Source organism: Pimephales promelas, chromosome 7 (genome assembly GCF_988280905.1).
Source record: "Pimephales promelas chromosome 7, fPimPro1.hap1.1, whole genome shotgun sequence".
NCBI classification, from domain to species: domain Eukaryota; kingdom Metazoa; phylum Chordata; class Actinopteri; order Cypriniformes; family Leuciscidae; genus Pimephales; species Pimephales promelas.
In genome coordinates, this window is record NC_142775.1 from 5,878,687 (window position 1) to 5,899,677 (window position 20,991).

At 39.4% G+C, this 20,991-nt stretch overlaps 1 protein-coding gene across 3 annotated transcripts in view; it reads right to left on the reverse strand.

Annotated features, from left to right (window-relative positions):
* Window positions 1–20,991, reverse strand: part of rapgef4a (Rap guanine nucleotide exchange factor 4a) — a 94,798-nt gene that overhangs the window by 45,072 nt on the left and 28,735 nt on the right. Inside the window, exon 1 of one of the 3 annotated variants that reach the window (XM_089132989.1) lies at window positions 13,606–13,740. The exons of the other annotated variants lie outside the window; for them this stretch is intronic. The gene's annotated coding sequence lies outside the window, so the exon portion shown is untranslated. Of the gene's footprint in view, window positions 1–13,605; window positions 13,741–20,991 lie in introns of those variants that run through there. 3 annotated transcript variants of the gene reach the window in all.

A 20,991-nucleotide genomic window follows, 5' to 3' on the forward strand; every position in this document is an offset into this window, starting at 1 on the left:
AGTTGATGATGCCTTAGTACATGTTCCTGGTCTTTTTGTGTAAGCTTCATCAGTTATTCCAAAGAAAACCTGTTTGTTTTTTTAATCTTTCATCATAACTTTCCTTTTCGTACCTCTTATTTTGAGTCCTTAAATCAGAGATAGCAAAATACACACATGAAAAAAAAAAACATAAACCTCATCTGAGTCTGTTTTTTCTTTTTAGTTCCCAAACATCCAATTAGGTTTCTAGCCAAAGTAGCCTAGTTTTTCTTTATAGTTGCAGCCCAGAATGATGGACTCATCTAAGAACACATAAAGAAAGCAGTTTCAGAAGAGTTAGGAGGCAGTACCATCAGTAATCTCTTAAATCAGCTTTGACTGCAGATCAGAAGAGATTATGCTGGATTAAATCAATATTTCTGAATGAAAGACCAGACAGCACTCACAGGTCACACACATATGCACATTTCTGACATACACACACTTGCAGTGAGACTTAAAGTCTCACTATGCAATGTATTTTTATCCCTCTATCAAATATGTCTTAATATAGTGGACCAAATCCTAACTTCATGGTGTTAAAGATCACCCTTGTGAGAAAGAAGTACTTATGGATATAATATACATTAAAAGAATATACTTAAGTATGAACTGAATAATGTAATATTATAAGTGTTCATAGGGTTGAAAGAATTTTGATTAAATTTATTTCATTAGTAATCTCACTTTTGTCATTTGTCTGGTGTTCTGCACTAACAATTAGCAAACTATTAAGAAATATTGCAGTGTTCATTATTATTATTTTCCTTTTCTTGAAGCAAAAAAAATATTTTGCAGAAAAAAATATGATAATCAGAGAGACAAAGTCAGTCAAAGTTATTAGACAGTTCAGTTACACTCTAAAAAATGCTGGGTTGTTTCGCCTCAATTTTGGGTCAAATGTGGACAAACCCAGCCATTGGGTTCAATTTATTAATTAGATTTTTAACCCAACATTTGGGTTTGTCCATATTTGACACAAAATTGGGTTAAAACAACCCAGTATTGTTTAGAGTGTAGTATCTACAGCTGACAGCAAATTGAAGATAGACAGACAGATAGTGCCATTGGGAAAGGCACTTAACCTTGGATTTCTCTGGAGGAGAGCATTAGTTTACTTTAAGTTGCTTTGGACAAAAACATCTGCTAAGTGTAGACACATGAGAGAGATTAGTGCCCATTTAGTGTTTGGCGAGAGAGCAGAAAGTCCAGGTAATGTGTTTAAGACCCCACCACATGCACAGGTTTCACACATCCCCAAAGACCATATTCAATATGTCCATTAATTCTGTTTTGATCCATCAAACCCAATACAGAACGGAAGACCTTAACTTTATACATCACATTCTCTATAGGATTTAAATAAATTTCATAAATATCATCATTTAGAAGGAATGTGACAGAATACGTAGATTTTATCACTCTCAAAGCGATGTTTTAGTAAAAAGAGGTGCCAATAAATTAATCTCAGTGACTAATGACACGGAGGCGGCCTGAGCCATTAACCAGGACACCTGGGACAGTTAATACGACCTTTCTGGGCCACAGATATGAGTGTCCCACTCTCTGGGGAGTGGACGTCTCTCTAAAAGAGGGCAAGTCATTATCTCTGACTGATGCAGCTCATAAATCACACAAACATAACCTAATATGTCATTATGTCTATCGATAAATCCCACAATAATGAACACAACAGTCAAGAGAGTGAGTCTGCATTTGTGAGCTTCAAAATGTGTTTGGACACTTGTTCGCTTGAAAATCATGAAGCACTTCTTTTGATATTTTTCTGTTCTTTTGAAAGGTTAAAAGAAAATCATATCAGTTTGAACTGACATAAGGGAAAATTAATGATTTCAGATTGTCATTTGTTATCTAATGCAACAACATCAAAAGTGTCAAAGTGTGTCTTCAGAGTCTAGAGGCGTTCTTGGACCCGTACAGTAGATCGTTTACTTTCTTCCAAAAGAGGGATTAAAATGCTGCAATTTCTTTTCGGTTCAGTTCGCTTTCACAAGTCACATGTGAGTAAACTGTCCTCTCATTGGTTAAAGTGCACCTGTTTATCTTCTGGGATTCTGCTCACTGCGGTCATCATCGTCATCCCCTGGCTTTATTATATTGCTTTCTTCTGGATGTGCGCATTGATTTTACAAATGGACACTTGCTCTTATGGCGGCGTGGATATAGTGTTCCCACAGCGTCGTTTCGACACAGCTTGAGTTCCCTTGAAAGGGAACATCTCGGTTACATATGTAACCTTAGTTCCCTCAAGAGGGAACGAGACACTGCATCATCCTGCCATACGTCCGGCATACCCATGATCGACTTGCTTCAGCCTATCAGAAGCTGACATTAGCCCCTTTTCCACCAAAGCATTTTGACAGTCGGTTCGGAGCCGGTGCCTGCGCGCGAACCAGTTTTTTGTGTTTCGACAGCCAAAGAACCGGTTCTCGGCCAGGAGAACTGGTTCCAAAGCGGCACCAACTCTTTGCTGGACTAGAACCGTTCTTTTACCACGTCATGCTTACGTCGGGGTCTGGGGCGGGTTTAGATGTGTCCTAAACATCATTTCTGACTATAATAAAGGATCGCAAAGCCAAGAGAAACATTTGCAGAAACACGATGGAGTCCGCCTTTGTAAATATTATGCTTGAAGTTAACGCAAGCGTTTCTATTTTGTAATTTTTTTATTGAAGACATCATAAGCAAAGAAGAAAAGTCACAATATAGAACAAATAAATGGAAAGAAAAAAAGACACAATTACAGGGGTACGTAACTTATCAGAAAAAATTACATATCAAACGAAAAGATTAAAAGACTTACATATTTCAATTGTTTTTAAAGCTTTCTTGGTATACGAGTTAGAGATAATCCGAAAGTAATGTTGTATTTGCAAGCGTTTCTAGCTAAGGCGTATGGCGAAGTACACAGTGGCGTAACGACGTCGTTCCCTGGGCGCTCTAGTCAGTGGAAAAACAAATAGGTTCTGAAGCGGTTCGCAAGTTGAACCAACTCCTAACCAACTTTGAACCAGCACCAGTTCCGAACCAGTTCTTTTTTTGGTGGAAAATGGGTAATTGTTTGGTTCAGGTGTATGGACTGATTCTATAGTGCTTTACGATGCAATCACGCAGAGGCGTCTCCACAGCGTTTCAACGCAGCGTCTTGTTCCCTCTTCGTAAATGTACATAAATTTCCTATGAAAACCATCCTGCCCAGTCTAAAAAATAAACCCTTATAATATTATAACATATAACATAGCTTATAACACCTTATAACTAGGGTTGGGTATCGTTTGAATTTGAACGATTCTGATTCCGATTGCGATTCCTTGTTTCGATTCCGGTTCCTAACGATTCTCGATTCCGATTCTTTTTAGAGGCAGGGTCAAAAAAGTTTAGCTAACCTTGCTAACCAACGGTCTTTCAGAAGGAAATAATCCTTTCTGAAGGAAATACACAAATTTTGCATTTTGCCGAGATTTCGTTATTTTTAGAAAAGTGAAGCCACATTTTGGATCGCCGTCGTAAGGTACTCATGTTCGACTCGCGTGGTTATGCCAACACTTCCGGTAGACGCTTCTTTGTTGGTGTTGTTCAGCGGTTTCTTCTTCCGCTCGGCGGACTGTGAATATCGAAACTAGGAATCAAAATTTTAACTTTTGAACGATTCCGGGAAAAACGAAAAGTTAGTCTCGGTTCCAATCGATACTCGATTCTCGATACCCAACCCTACTTATAACATAGCTAATCAGAGTAAGACAAAAGCACGTTTTGGTAGAACGATTGATGATGTCTTAACTCATTTGAACTTTGTTTATTTTTTATTAAAAAGAAAAGTTACATAGTCGTAGAGTACCTTTAATTGCATCTTGCGTCTTGTTTCTATTGTATTTGTAATGATTTATCTTTGTATGGTAATGAGTCTAACTGCACAAAGCACTTCTTCATATGAGGAGCTTCTGAAACAGTTATATTTAATGATGATAAAGACAGTTTGTGTGTAAAAGCGATCATAAAAAAAGTTTCTTGTAGAATTGTGTTACTTCAGAAGTGTTAAGTGTCAGCGGTGGGCAGACCCACAAAAAATGTCACATTTTGGTACTGATTTTCAAAGAATACATACAGAATTTTCCATACTGTACTTATTGGTAGCTGAAAGCACACTCAAATTAGACTAAATACATAATGAACACGAAAGGAGGGAGAGATATGTAGAATTGTGACTGATATAACTTTGCTTTGCAGATGCAGATTGTGTGTGGGTTTGGAGAAGTATACAAGCACCAGGCACAGTGTCAAAGGTTAAAATTCCAGCAAGAACAGACTCTTCATAAAAACAAACAACCGACTGTCTTTTTGGCCATGCGCCAACATAAGATGCAACTGTGATTGGAGTCCTGGGGTGCGTTTCCCAAAAGCATCGTTAGCCAACTATGGTCGCAAGTTCCGTCGTTATCAGCATAGTTTAACGAGTCGGTGTTTCCCGAAACCATCGTTCCAACGGACATTCGCAAACAGCATCGCAAAGTTGTGTGGTTTGAACGACAGCTCTCAACCTGTGGTTAGAGGCATCATTTCTATATTGCAACACATTTGGAGGTAATAAATCCTTATCTTGAGCAAAATAAGCAAGCTGACATTCAGTACAACCGGTGCCTTTTATTTATACATACAAATGTAATTTACGTCTTTTAGTTTGTCAAGAAATTTGAAGTAACGTGTTTGAAAAGTGCGCATGTGCGAACACGCTCCACTATGCAAGAACGAGCCAAATATTGAGTCTGGTAATAAAGCAAAACAACTGAGAACAATTAGAAATAGTCCTCAGATGACATGCCTGTAATTTATATAAAACAAATCTAGCGTTAATTGGATCTCAAACCGTTTCATTAAAAGCAGTTATTACTCCACCTCGTGCGAAACCAACGTGGTTGAACGATACTTTGCGACAGTGGGTTTCGGGAAACAGTCGTGACTAGCTAGTTGATTTTTCCAACGATGCATCGTACTATGGTAGTGAAACAGCGAACTACGTCGTTGTACGGGAAACGCACCCCTGTACAATAAAGAAGAAAAATCCCCCAAAATGTCATTTAAAAATACCTTGTCTTTTAGAACTGATGAGCTGAGCGTGGGTTGCGTAATCACTTTAATCATTTCCATGGTGATTGCACAGAATTTGGGGAGAATTAGTCTGGATTTCTTTCTTTTGCCGTATTAATTTCAAGCAGAATTCAAATCAATCATTGAATCATTCGAATCAAACTCTTGCAGTCTCAGCTACAACTACAGTGTCTGAAGGCGGGACTAAGTAGACATTGCCAATCAAGACCATAGGCTGGCATTATGCAAATTTGTTACATTATTATGTAGGAATGTAACAGGAAGTGACTGAATTGCTTATGACTTGTTTCAGCAGTTCAAAATCTATTATTTCTTTTAGGAAATAATTACTTTAAATGTTGAGCACTTTGATTTTTAAAACTTTACAGACTTTTACATTCACACACAGCTGTATTACTCACTGCATGAAACTAAGGTATATCGAAAAAGCATAATAGGGCCACTTTAATTATAATAACCCAGTAAATATGTAACATATATATATATATATATATATATATATATATATATATATATATATATATATGAAGAGTTCAGATGCAAAAGCCTCTAAGTGCCATTTGAAATTTTCTTCTTTAATGATCATTTTTATCAAGCTTGTATATTTAAGTTCAGTGATTTCACTTAAATGGCAATGATAATTACATATTAATTGTTATTTAAGTGAAATTACTGAACTTAAATATACAAGTTTGATAAAAATCATCATTAAAGAAGAAAATTTCAAATGGCATTTAGAGGCTTTTGCATCTGAACTCTTCATATATATATATATATATATACAGTGGTGTGAATAAGTTTTGGCACCCATGCTAAAGTTGCCTAAAAAGAGGAATAAAAAATCATCTTTTGGAAATTGATCTTAATGCCTTAATTAGAAAAATGAGGAAAACTCCAACCTTTAAGGACACCAATTTTCTTTGTGAATGAATAATGTATCATAAATAAATAAATGTTTTTTCCTTAAAATACAGGGTGCATAAGTCAGGACACCCCTATGTTAAATTCCCATAGAGTCAGGCAGATTTTTATTTTTAAAAGCCAGTTATTTCATGGATCCAGGATAATATGCATCCTGATAAAGTTCCCTTGGCCTTTGGAATTAAAATATCCCCACATCATCACAGTCCTTCCACCACACCTAGAGATTGGCATGGGGTACTTTCCATAAGATCATCTTTCAATGCAAATCAAACCAGCTATTTGGCTAACTGAAGTAAAACCATGCCAATCTCTAGGTGTGGTGGAAGGTGTGTGATGATGTGGAGATATTTTATTATAGTTATTATTATTTTATTATATATTATAGCATATATGTTATACAATAAACACTAATGACCTTAATTATGTACAAACAGCAACAGAACATGACAGATTACCCAGCATTCCCTAGGGCTTAAATGGGGTGCTGTGATTGGAGGAGACTTGACAGCCCAGAGGTGCTTAGTGGAGGCTGATATGTAATTACACAGTCAGATGCACACACAAAACCACAGATTTATACAGTGTTTCTGGAGCATTAAAAACTAAAAGAATTAGATCACTAGCTGTGCAGTGCTGTCAATTTAAACTAGCAGCCAGACAGTAATGAGTTCAATTTAAATTGAGTTTTCAATAGCGGGAAGAGCCAGACCCTCAAAGCACACACACACGTTTACTTAGCTATCTAAATGGGGAAAAGCTATCATTCCATAGACGTAATGGTTTTTATACTGTACAAACTGTAGTGTATATTCAGTCCCATTACACTAACCCTACTCCTAAACCCATCACAGAAACGTTAAAAAATAAAATAAAATAAAATAAAAACTTTAATAACTTTATTTTTATACCCAGTTTACAAATGACATGCCTAAAGGGAGGGTTTTGGAAACTTCTGGGTACAAATTTGCACCCAAAATAGAGTTCAGTAGGAACACACACACTGTGTAGAGTGAAACTGAATGTGGCAGGCTTTTTTTTCATTAAGTTGCATGCATTCAACCTGAGCACAGTAATGAGTAATGAAGCGTTCATGCTCAGGGTGTGTGAATATCTCAAGCAAACTCTTACATAACCCACAACTACACAACCCACACAACTGAGTATTCAATCTCTGAACAGACAGACACAACATAGATATTAAACTCACCAGATTAGTGAAAACAGATCAAGAGTAGAGCAGAGTGATCTAGATTAAAGGTCCTGTTCTTCGTGATCCCATGTTTCAAACTTAAGATAGTGTGTAATGTGGTTGTTAGACTATAAATAATATCTGTAAAATTATAAAGCTCAAATTTCAATGCCAAGCGAGATATTTAATTTAACAGAAGTAGCCTATATCGAACGGCCCGTTTGGACTACATCCCGTTTGATCATCATTCGGACCTGGTCCGAAACAGCTGACTTGTAGGCTATTAATAAATAATACAAGCAGATGACAAATACGTTATAATAACCGTAATTAAACTACTAAACTATACCGGTTCCATCTCTATACAGCACTCTGACTCTGTAGGCATTATTGTCCGACTCGAAATGAACACCGTTACTGAGAGTTTCTTATATTATCATCATTCCGTGAGATGAAATTGTCCTGAGAGACTCCGAAGCTCCGCCCCCTGTGCCGGCAGCAGCAGCCAGTGTTGTAGTACTCGAGACTCGGACTCGTCTCGGACTCGGTCTCGAGACCATATTTTAATGGTCTTGGTCTTGTCATGGACTCGTGTCCATTTAGACTCGGAATTGACTCGTACTCGAACATTTTTTTTTTTAGGACTCAGACTTATTCCCGAGTCCACTCGAGTTCAATTCAAAATATTTTTCATGATTATTAATGTATGTTAATAAAATATTTCTTTAAATTGATTGACACGCCCAGTGATTGGTGATTTTCTAGTGCGCAACTGCGCATGACAAATTGTAATAAAATTACTTTTAACACCACCTACTATGTGGCCTTTTTACCCTAAACTGATCATTTTTTAAACTCTAAGTAAATTCGGTAAAAAAAAAAAAAAAAAGGATTTCTCTAAGTAAATAAAAGTAAATTAGGTAATCAACCCTCACTGGTCTCGGTCTCGACTCGGACTCGACCGTCTCTGGTCTTGGACTCGACTCGGACTCGACACTCTATGGACTCGGTCTTGACTCGGACTCGACTCTCTCTGGTCTCGGTGTCGACTCGGACTCGAGTGAGGTGGTCTCGACTACAACACTGGCAGCAGCTCATTTGCATTTAAAGGGCACACACTAAAACAGCGCGTTTTTCTGAGCGCCCAAAAAATGACAATTTAAACATGCTGTAAAAAAAATTTTGAGCTGAAACTTCACATACACATTCTGGGGACATCAGAGACTTATTTTACATCTTGTGAAAAGGGGCATAATACGGGACCTTTAAAAAAAAACTATATTTTCCATGATATTCAATGACGAAGAAGTATATTTTGATTGTTGTATAAATGTATTTGTTTTTAATGTAAAAATGCCATTGATACAAATTTTTAGCAATGTTGGTTAACTGCTAAAAGTTTATATGAACATACACAGGTTTGGGATCAGTAGAATATTTTTTAAAGAAATTAATACTTTTATTCACCAAGGATGCATTAAAGGAGAACTCTGGCGCAAAATGAACCTTAGGTCTAATAAAACATTGCTACCTCTGAGATTTGTTTTCATGATAATCGAATGCAAAGAGTTTTATCTCTAAAAAGCGTATAATGCGTATAATGTCTATATACACAAAGTATCTTCTTATTAAATGGTCTGTACACTTACAAAGTTCTCAATGCTTCGTTTTGCATGTATGGAGCCTCATTATGTTACTGTGTTAGTGTGGGGCTATTTTGAGCCTTGTTAGTGGTATAAACTAGCCATTTCTCTTTACTTATTATATGCCCCCATTACTAGCATTATACGCTAAACAGTTCTTAGAGATAAAACTCTTTACATTCGATTATCATGAAAACAAATCTCAGAGAACGGTTGACTAAGTACCCATTTTTTTTAGACCAAAGGTTCATTTTGCGCTGGATTTCTCCTATAAATTAATCAAAAGTGACTTTAAAACCTAAAAAAAAAAAACATGATTATGAATGTTACAAAATATTTCTATTTCAAATGCTTCAAAATGCTGTTCTTTTGAACTTTCTATCCATTTAAGAAACTTGGGAAAAAAAAGTGTAATGTTTTCCACAAAAATATGAAGCAGCACAACTACTTTCGACATTGATAATGATCAGAAATGTTTCTTGAGAAGCAATCCTCATATTAGAATGATTTCTGGAGGATCATGTAACACAGAAGATGGGAGTAATGATTTCAAATTGTAATAATGACACAATTGAATGCCTAAAAGCTACAAAATTCACATTTAGATTTAATAGGATCCTTAAACAAGTCTTGTATTAATGTAAAAATGTATCTCACGAAGTTAAGAGAAACTCTTGAGATAAGTAAAGAGATTTGTCTTTCTTTTGGAAAGGGGTATTTCACACTATAGGTCTTCTACTGTATTGATTCAGATATTTTAAGAGTTTTACTTGTCTCATAGATCTGAGATTTCTCCGCTCACATATAAATCATAAGGTGAGTTTTGTGAGGGTGACGAGAGCTCATCTTCAATAATCTCATTAGTTCTGCAGCATGGTCACTGTAAACTCGAGTCGATTGCATCTGTATTAAAGCAGAAACACAATAATATCAACAGGAAATTAAAAAGCTCTTCGCTGAAACGAGCCATTGTGTCTGCAAAAATGGTATACAAAAAAAAAGTTTAGACCATCTGTTAGATATATGGCACCCTGACGATAATACTCAGAAGTAATAAGAGTGTCTGGTCGCCATGACAACAGCAGCTTCCCGCATCATGCGCTGGGATAATTAGAGTTTGACTTCTGAGTTTTTCTGACTGTAAGTTGCCAGCATCAGCGGGGCACCAGTCTGACCATTAAGACATTCTGCTTACTGGACAACAACACTATAGAGTATTCAGGAGCCCACCTCTCTTTGATATGTTTCTCTAAACAACAAAACCTATAAAGTATTATCATTATCAATAAATAATGAAATTATCTAGTATTTTCTGGATAAAACCAGTTACTGATTATTATGCAAAGTCGATAATACTGTACTTGAAGGGGTGTGTGCATAACACCGACATGACACCTTCATAATCATGACATGTGATACTGTTTCATGCATGTTTGTGACAACTGTCATTAAGTGTCATTCGCTCAGTTACAACATTTTTAATGCAAATATGACATTGTTTGAGATGTCTTTGTTATGACACCTTGACATAAACCAATACATCATAACCTGTCAGTGTCTTTGACAACTTGACATTACTAAGACAACACAACCTGTCATAAACATGACATAGCAGATTCATTATCAAACTTAAGAAACCACTTAGTTTTATTGGTTAACATTACATAAAACTGTCAGGTGATTGGTTTTGACATTGGCTTTCATGAGGCCATTATAACATTTTAATGACAAATTCAATTAGTACCGCTGTAGTTGAGGTCACGGAAAATATTCATGACACAGTTATAACGGCCTCATGACAGCCAATGTCAAAGCCAACCACATGACAGTTTAACTTAATTTAATGTCAAGTTGTCATGACAAAGACACTGACAGGTTGTGATGTATCGGTTTATGTCAATGTGTCATAACAAAGACATCTTAAACAATGTCATATTTGCATTCAAAACGTCATTATTGAGTGAAAGACACTTAATGACAGTTGTCACAAACATGCATAAACACAAACACACATATGTCATGTCATTATTATGAAGCTGTCATCATGTCAGTCTTATGCACACCCCTTCAAGTAAAGTGTTACTGTTAAGTCTTAAATAGGAAGAAGGTACAAAAAGCCAAATCACCCAGAACAAGCAAAGAAATATACTGCGATCAACCATAAGAAATACGCCATTACTCAAAAAGATCCATGTCTGGGGCTAAAAAGCACAAGAATGAGATGTTGTATGAGATGAGAGCAAGATTAAAGGAGTAGTTCACTTTTAAAAAAACTTTTGCTGATAATTTACTCGCCCCCATGTCATCCAAGATGTCCATGTCGTTCTTTCTTCAGTCGAATAGAAATTAAGGTTTTTGATGAAAACATTCCAGGATTTTCTCCATATAATGGACTTCAATGGGAACCAAACGGTTAAAGTTCCAAAATAAACTTTCAGTACAAACTGTGAACTGTTCAAAGGGCTTTAAATGATTCCAGACGATGAAAAAGGGTCTTATCAAGCGAAACGATCGCTCATTTTTTTTTTAAATAACAAAGTTTAAGTTTTATAAGATCAAACGCTCGCCTCGCTCTGTTCTGTGGTGCACGTTCGTGACTCTCCTTTTCGAACTCGTTCAACAAAATGAACTAATCTTTTTCCGAATCAATTCGTTCGTTTCTTTCGCCGAATGAACCAAATGACTCGGAAAAAGATTTGTTCATTTTGATGAACGAGTTCGAAGAGGAGAGCGTCACAGAACAGAGCAAGGCGAGCGTTTGAGCTTATAAAACGTAAAGTTTGTTGTTTATTTATTAAATGAGCGATCGTTTCGCTTGATAAGACCATTATTCATCGTCTGGAATCGTTTAAAGCCCTTTGAACAAGTTTGCAGTTTGTACTTAAAGTGTCTTTTGGACCTTGAACCGTTTGGTTCCCATTGAAGTCCATTATATGGAGAAAAATCCTGGAATGTTTTCATCAAAAACCTTAATTTCTTTTCGACTGAAGAAAGAAAGACATTGACATCTTGTATGACATGGGGGTGAGTAAATTATCAGCAAAAGTTTTTTTTTCAAAGTTAACTACTCCTTTAAGCACAGCACACATCAAACCCATACAGTGTGTGTGTGTGGACCGAATCTAACAGTAATATGGAGGAGATATGGCTGATGCTATATATGGAAACATTAAAAGAAACTTGAAGTGAGTCTTGGACAAAAAAAGCCTTCCAGCAGGACGGTGACTGAAAACAGAAGGCTGATTAACACAGAAACCAGCAGGTAAACGTCAATTCAACCAGCAATAGCAGCATTATTGCTACAAACCTATAATGCTTATGAAAATAGGCTAAAACTCAGAGTGTACCAAACCTTTTACAACAAAAGTCAGAAATATGACTTGACAAATTATAGATTTATTTTTTAAAGGAAAGAAAAAAAAGATATATGAATGCGTACTTTTGTGTCAATACAGAAATTGACTTTCAGAAATGTTCACAGGACTTTTGCTCCAATAGATTTAGATAATTTCCCAGGGATTTGTTTGAATATTATTGTCTCATATCATATATTACAACACACCAGTACAGTAGAGTACTCTCACTTGTGTTATTTAACATCTCAAAATGTGGACATTGAATGCTATACACACAATACATTTTTGGTAACACTTTAGTTTAGGGTCTAATAACATGCATATGATATTGGCTGTTTATTAGTACTTATAAAAGCACATATTAATGCATGACCAAATTCTCCTTTACTCAACTACCTAATTATTAATAAGCAGTAATTAGGTGTTTTAATATCATTGTTAATATGTAGTTAGTTAGTTAAAAGTGAGAATTGGACACTAAACTAAAGTGTGAGCTAATTTTAATAAAAATATTTTTAAAAATATTAGGATAAAAATGATTTTGTGTTCAGGCTGCAGTTTTGCTAATCAGACTCTCTGTACAATACACAACTTCATTAACCTAATTAATGTCGATTTTTATATGCAAAATAAACATTTTATTACTGCGCTGTACAACACTGCATTGCGGTGATATCCGAACATGAATATGTTTTGTAATTGGTAGGATTTCTTCAGTAATGGAGGTGAACTGACAGTCAACATTTAACATAACAAACTGTCTATCAGCACACATTTCTTTACCAAACATTTAGATGATTTAAACCTAAAAGTACTCGAATCCACGGCATAAAGAAGAGAACTGTCTGTCTGACATATTGATTTATTTCAAGAATCATCACATTATTATACACTAAGAAAGAGCAGTAAAATAGAGCCCAATGTACTGTGTTAATATGAAGGAATTGTGTGTGTGTGAAAAGTGTTTTACTCATATTCTGAATTACGCACTGCATTCTGTTGTGTTTTAGGGTTAAAGTAAATGTCCGTCAACTTAATATCGCCAGTGCCTTTTGTGATTTTCCACTGATTTTGTTCCTACAGTGTTTACAGCAATATGAGAGAACTGTGTTAAATAGTCTCTCTTTCATGCTTGACATACAAATGCATCTCATAACTGCGCTTCAAAACACATTCATTACATAATTCACATCCACACACTCTCAGCGTAACCTATTCTCCTCAACTCATCCAAAGCAAACACACGACTTACTCTCAAAGTCAACCCACAATATCATGCGGTCCTAAATCTGTGTGTGCAGAAAGTTACATCCTGAGACCAAAAAGCACAGAAAAACACACTCACCTACAGCAGTGACCCACCCATGAAGCAGTCAGTCCTACTCTATGCCTCTTTGCTCACTTTAGCTATTAGTGTGTAATGCGGAGCGCTCTATGACAGCTCAAGCATGCTTTAGTGTGTGTGTGGCGAGCCAGGAAGAGTGCTGATGTAGTGAGCGCGCGCGTCTGTGTGTGTAGGGATGAACGGGCAGCTGACCCCCCCCCCCCCCCCCCCCCCCCCCCCCCCTTTGAGAGCGGAGTGGTTGCTAGGCGATTTGAGTACTCCTCCAATCATCATGGTCTGATGACTACTGACTGCACACACACACACACATAAACATACATATAAAAACAAGAACGCTCACAACCTGACATCATTGTTTTGTCCAAAAAGGTCTTCAATAATAATTCCAAGTAATAATTTCATGTTTAAGACGAACCCCTGCCCACAAATAAAAGTTAAACACTCAGAAACAAGCATTTCCACAGCCGAACAGTGTTTGCTTGCTCAAGCGTGATAAGGGTAACAGGGCTTCGCTCAATAATTCAGTATTTTCATACACAGATGAACACAGACATGAAGTGAGAGTACTCCATATGTACTGATGTGTTATATGATGAGACTCATTCAGATTATTGTTTTTTTTTTTTCTACAAATCTCTTTAAACCTCGAGAATATCGTCTAAATCATATCAAGCATCTATAGAGGAGAGACTGGGGCAAGTTTTACTTTTACTAGAAGTAATTTTTTTAAAAGTCACCATGAAATTGACTAATGCTACGTTCACACCGGACGCGAATAGCGCGTCAGACGTGAATGATTTCAGTGTCAAGTCAATGCAAAGATGAGTTACGCACGCAAAAAATTCCTGCGGCGCGAATGAGGCGTAGAGAGCAGCGCGGTAGACGCGAATAAGCCTCGTTCGCGCATCAAGTTTGCGCGAATGGCGCGAATTGAGCGTCTGGCGCGTTAAGCACGTTACGCACGAATGATTTAGTTAGTGCTATTTGTGCATTCACTCGTTTGATGCGAATTCGCGTCTGCCGCCCAAGTTGAAAAATCTGAACTTTGGCGTCAATTCGTGCCGCGTTACCCAATCAGGAGCCTAGCTGCTTGCTCACGTGGTGAGGTATCTGGATGCTTCAATAAATTATTTTGTAATATGACTAAATGCCTGGTGTGGTTCTAATGCACAACAGAGCAAATATTTTATCACTCAAAAATGTATTTCAATATACGAGACATGTTCATTTTGCATAAATTTCGCTTCAAACTTTTGTTTTTACGTGCGTCAAGAGTGAAACTGACGCACGTAAAAACAAAAGAATTAACACAACCATTAAGTCGACCATTAAGTGGTCAAGCGTCAAACTAGACGCGGCAGACGCACAGTAATGACTAATAATTTTTTTTTATAGAATATTTCAGTATTTATTATAAATGATTTTTAAATGTTCTCCCTCATTTCCAATAGCTATGCAAAGTTTTAATGCTGATTTGTTGATATTTCTGAGAATAACTGATTTATATATTTATGTTGACGATAGTTGTTAGTAGTATGTAATGATAAGATTTGTGTTATTTTGTTCTCATAGGGTAATATTTCTCAAATACATCACGGTGCCTCCAATTTTCAATCCTCATTTGTGTGTATAATGAGTGTGTTGCAGCAGGTGTGTGTTTTATTACTCTTCCCGCCCTCTACACTCCCACTTTTTCACAGTGCCCATTTTTCGAGGCTTCTTCAAATTTGACGTGTGAATGACCGAAATGTAACATGACACTTTAAATTAAGAAACTAAAAGTTTCTGAAAGCCTTCCTTCCGCTAGAAAAAATAGTCCCTGACCGTGAACAGCAACAACGCTTCAGTGTGTAATATGAATGAAAGCTCAAATAAACACAACATAGGAACTGCAGTGTTGCGCAGTGATACATAGAGCCGTTGGGTGAAGCGGACGTGTTTTATCATGAATAAAGCACTATTGACCAATCAGAATCAAGGAATGGAATGAACCATTTTATAAAGTAAAACTTTTAATTTGACATTACAAAGTGAACTTTTAAGTGTGTTAAGAAACAGTAATGAAAGCGTACTTCCTTTAAGTTGCGTCATTAATACCAGCAAGTAATTTTAAAAAAGGTATATTTGAAGTACACTTCAGTACAATTAAACACACTTTCTGCTTTTATGATCAGAGAATAGAGACACCGAGATGCCGTTTCACACTGTGGCTGAACTTCAGATTCTGCTGTAAAAGGAAACGTGTGCTACTCGGGCGGTCATCTGAGCAGCTGTTAGCTTAGCGTTGCTCTGGGCGACGGCCGAGTGCGCGGACGAGACTCTGGGATCAGACACTCCTGCTCTCCATCACAGATCATCAAAGCACTGGACTAAAGTAGCATCACTGAACCAGTGAGGTCATTCATCCTGGACATTCATTACCGTGCACTAGCGTTCAAAAGTTTGGGCTTCATGAGGTCTTTTAATGGTTTTGAGTCTTTTATGTTCACCAAGGCTACAGTTTTTTCATGTATATTAATAAGTATATTATTACATTTTAAAATAGCTGTTTTGTATGTAAATATATTGGAAACAGTCATTTATTCCTGTGATCAAATCTGAATTTTCAGCATCAGTACTCACATGATCCTTCAGAAATCACTCTGATATGAGGATTTGATGCTCAAGAAATATTCATGATTATTATCAACGTTGAAAAAAGTTCTGCTGCTTAATATTTTTTTGCGGAAACCATGATAATTTTTTCAGGATTCTTTGAAAAATAGAAAATATTATTTTTTTTAAATAGATGTAGCATTGTTGAATGTTCTTTACTGTAACTTGTTTATGTATACAAATTGAAATTTTAAAAATGTATATGTACATTATTCATTATTTAAAAAGAAAAATTGGAAAATTCTGTCATTATTTACTCACCGTCAAGTTGTTCCAAAATTGTATGAATTTATTTAATCGGCTGAACACAAAAGAAGATATTTTGAAGAATTTCACCAACCAAACAGTTCCAATTCCATTTGTCACAGCTTGTTGAATATAAAGATGATATAATATAAAGACTTTATTTACACAATGGGCCCGCTATGTTTCAGCCCAACGCAGTTATCATTTTCACGTCCTGCGCTACGTTGCTTAAATAGCAAATGCATTGGCGCACATTTGGACTGCTGGTCTGAGAATGAGGTCTGTTCGGGCACATTGTTGGTGTGTTGCTATTTTGAGGAACTGAAATAGACTGAGCCATTGACCAATTGAATCCTGTTCTAAAGTCAATGGCGCAATTTTTTTTTTTTGTTATTTAAAGAGCGCGTTAGTAATGTGCGGCTTGGAGCGTCAACAACATGCTTACACTCTGCTTAAAATAAAAGGATTACAATGTAAAAGATTGTTATTGTGTACATACACTCACCTAAAGGATTATTAGGAACACCTTTTCAATTTCTCATTAATGCAATTATCTAATCAACTAATCACATGGCAGTTGCTTCAATGCATTTAGGGGTGTGGTCCTGGTCAAGACAATCTCCTGAACTCCAAACTGAATGTCAGAATGGGAAAAAAAGGGATTTAAGCAATTTTGAGTGTGGCATTTTTGTTGGTTGTTGGACTATTTCACAATCTGCTCAGTAACTGGGATTTTCATACACAACCATTTCTAGGGTTTACAAAGAATGGTGTAAAAAGGGAAAAACATCCAGTATGCGGCAGTCCTGTGGGTGAAAATACCTTGTTGATGCGAGAGGTCAGAGGAGAATGGGCCGACTGATTCAAGCTGATAGAAGAGCAACTTTGACTGAAATAACCACTCGTTACAACCGAGGTATGCAGCAAAGCATTTGTGAAGCCACAACACACACAACCTTGAGGCGGATGGGCTACAACAGCAGAAGACCCCACCGGGTACCACTCATCTCCACTACAAATAGGAAAAAGAGGCGACAATTTGCAAGAGCTCATCAAAATTGGACAGTTGAAGACTGGAAAAATGTTGCCTGGTCTGATGAGTCTCGATTTCTGTTGAGACATTCAGATGGTAGAGTCAGAATTTGGCGTAAACAGAACGAGAACATGGATCCATCATGCCTTGTTACCACTGTGCAGGCTGGTGGTGGGGGTGTAATGGTGTGGGGGATGTTTTCTTGGCACACTTTAGGCCCCTTAGAGCCAATTGGGCATCGTGTAAATGCCACGGCCTACCTGAGCATTGTTTCTGACCATGTCCATCCCTTTATGGCCACCATGTGCCCATCCTCTGATGGCTACTTCCAGCAGGATAATGCACCATGTCACAAAGCTCGAATCATTTCAAATTGGTTTCTTGAACATGACAATGAGTTCACTGTACTAAAATGGCCCCACAGTCACCAGATCTCAACCCAATAGAGCATCTTTGGGATGTGGTGGAACAGGAGCTTCATGCCCTGGATGTGCATCCCACAAATCTCCATCAACTGCAAGATTATATCCTATCAATATGGGCCAACATATTTAAAGAATGCTTTCAGCACCTTGTTGAATCAATGCCACATAGAATTAAGGCAGTTCTGAAGGCGAAAGGGTCAAACACAGTCTTAGGATGGTGTTCCTAATAATCCTTTAGGTGAGTGTAAAGACATGGTGGAATTCGGTTTGTCCTGTAAATGTTCTCCTTGTGCTTTAACCTCGCACACGAGCAGATCCGTTTCCTCGCTAGAGAAGTGTTCAGTCTTTCCACTTGCAAATTCAGTCATGTACATAGTGAATCCGCCATGGCGCAAGCACTGGCTATTAAAGGGAATGGGAGATGAGACTCTAATTGGTTAATTGCATGTTTACGCCCAAAACACACCCATCACTCACTAAGAGAACAGGGACAACACTTTTAGACCATGTGCCGAGTGCGCTGACCATTTTCCGTCTTTAAACTAGCAAAAGTGGATTCAGACACACCCTAAGTGCACTTTAGGCCATGCGCTTACAATATTAAAATAGGGCCCAAGAACTCAAAAACGCTACACAGGAACAGAATCAACTAAGCTAAACGTGATGACAACGGACAAAGAGCAGAAATGAACAGAGTTTAAATACACCCACTCTAAAATTTATTGGATTATTGTTTTATCCAGATGTCATGAACCACACACGGGAAGCAGAAAATCCTGTCGCAGTAAGTTTTAATAACGAGGGCAATCCAAAATCATTGTAATCCAGGCAGGGGTCAAATATCAAAAATCAATCAAAACATAAGAACAAAAACAAGCAGGGAACAGACCTCGGAAGTGGTGACATATAACAAGGACTCCGTAACAAACACTAACACAGACAGGGAATATATACACACAGATCTAACAAGGTGATAGGAAACAGCTGAGTGCAATGAACTGATGAGTGACAGACAGAATGCTGGGAAATGAAGTCAAATGTGAAAGACACCATGAGGACCTCTAGTGACAACCCAGGGAAACACAACCAGACACTGGGACAGTACCCCCTCTCTACGGAGCGGCTACCAGACAAAAAAACAATACAAGAGTTCAAGAGGAGGGAGGACCGTGGAAAATCCGAGGGAGGGAAGAGAGGGCCAGGACCATGCAGGGGAACGGGAACACAAGGTGCCGACTTAACGTTTGACCAGAGCGAAGCAGATAACCACTCAGGCAGCCAGGGAGAAGGCAGTCCATTGGGCGGCCAGGGCGGAGAAGATATTCCATCGAGTGGCCAGGACGAAACAAAAGACAGGCCTTTCAGGCAGCCAGGGTGGTGAAGACCCTTCGGGCGGCCAGGGTGGAGAAGACCCTTCGGGTGGCCAGGGCGGAGAAGACCCTTCGGGTGGCCAGGGTGGTGAAGACCCTTCGGGCGTCCAGGGCGGAGAAGATATTCCATCGAGTGGCCAGGACGAAACAAAAGACAGGCCTTTCAGGCAGCCAGGGTGGTGAAGACCCTTCGGGCGGCCAGGGTGGAGAAGACCCTTCGGGTGGCCAGGGCGGAGAAGACCCTTCGGGTGGCCAGGGTGGTGAAGACCCTTCGGGCGTCCAGGGCGGAGAAGACCCTTCGGGCGGCCAGGGTGGTGAAGACCCTTTGGCCGAGAAGACCCTTCGGGTGGCCAGGGCGGAGAAGACCCCTTGGGTGGCCAGGGCGGAGAAGACCCTTCGGGCGGCCAGGGTGGTGAAGACCCTTTGGCCGAGAAGACCCTTCGGGTGGCCAGGGCGGAGAAGACCCCTCGGGTGGCCAGGGCGGAGAAGACCATTCTGGCGGCCAGGGCGGAGAAGACCCTTCGGGCGGCCAGGGTGGTGAAGACCCTTCGGGCGAGAAGACCCTTCGGGTGGCCAGGGCGGAGAAGACCCTTCGGGCGGCCAGGGTGGTGAAGACCCTTCGGGCGAGAAGACCCTTCGGGTGGCCAGGGCGGAGAAGACCCTTCGGGTGGCCAGGGCGGAGAAGACCCCTCGGGTGGCCAGGGCGGAGAAGACCCTTCGGGCGGCCAGGGCAGAGAAGACCCTTCGGGCGGCCAGGGCGGTGAAGACCCTTAGGGCGAGAAGACCCTTCGGACGGCCAGGGCGGTGAAGACCCTTCAGGCGGGCAGGGCGGAGGTTTAAGAACAGACACACTGGCTCAGAAACAGCCACCGACGCCGGCTCAGGAGCAGCAGACACCGGCTCAGGAACAGACACTGGCCCAGGACCAGGAACAGACACTGGCTCGGCGGCGGCCATCTTGTCTGTGGACACTGGAACAGGCTCTGGAACAGACACTGGCTCCGGCTCTGGAACAATGAACACAGGCATGTCCAGGATCCGAGCCAGACACTCCAAATAGTCCATTAGTGTCCTCGCGGCCACGTGAATGGGCATCTCGTCTCTGACCGGCCGGACGTGGCGTGAACCGTCTCTGACTGGGCAGACATGACGTGAACCGTCTCTGACTGGGCAGACGGGACGTGAACAGTCTCTGGCTGGGCAGACGTGACCTGAACAGTCTCTGGCTGGGCAGACATGACCTGAACAGTCTCTGGCTGGGCAGACGTGACCTGAACAGTCTCTGGCTGGGCAGACATGACCTGAGCAGTCTCTGGCTGGGCAGACATGACCTGAGCAGTCTCTGGCTGGGCAGACATGACTTGAACCAACTCTGAATCAGCCTCCAGAAAAGTGGTGGGCTGCTGGGACACGGCCTCCGGGCCTTTTGGGAGGCTAGAGGTCTTCCTCCTCCTCCACCGTTTCCGCTGGTGAACTGCGCGCTCTGGGCTGGATGGAAACAGCGCCGGATGAAACTCTGGACTGGATTTCACCAGCCCAGGGTCGAAGAGGGGCTTGAGTGGAAAATGGCTGGGTAAGAGATATTAAAAAACATACCACTGGATCTTGGTTTTGGACGGAGTCATTCGGTCACAAACCACACACGGGAAGCAGAAAA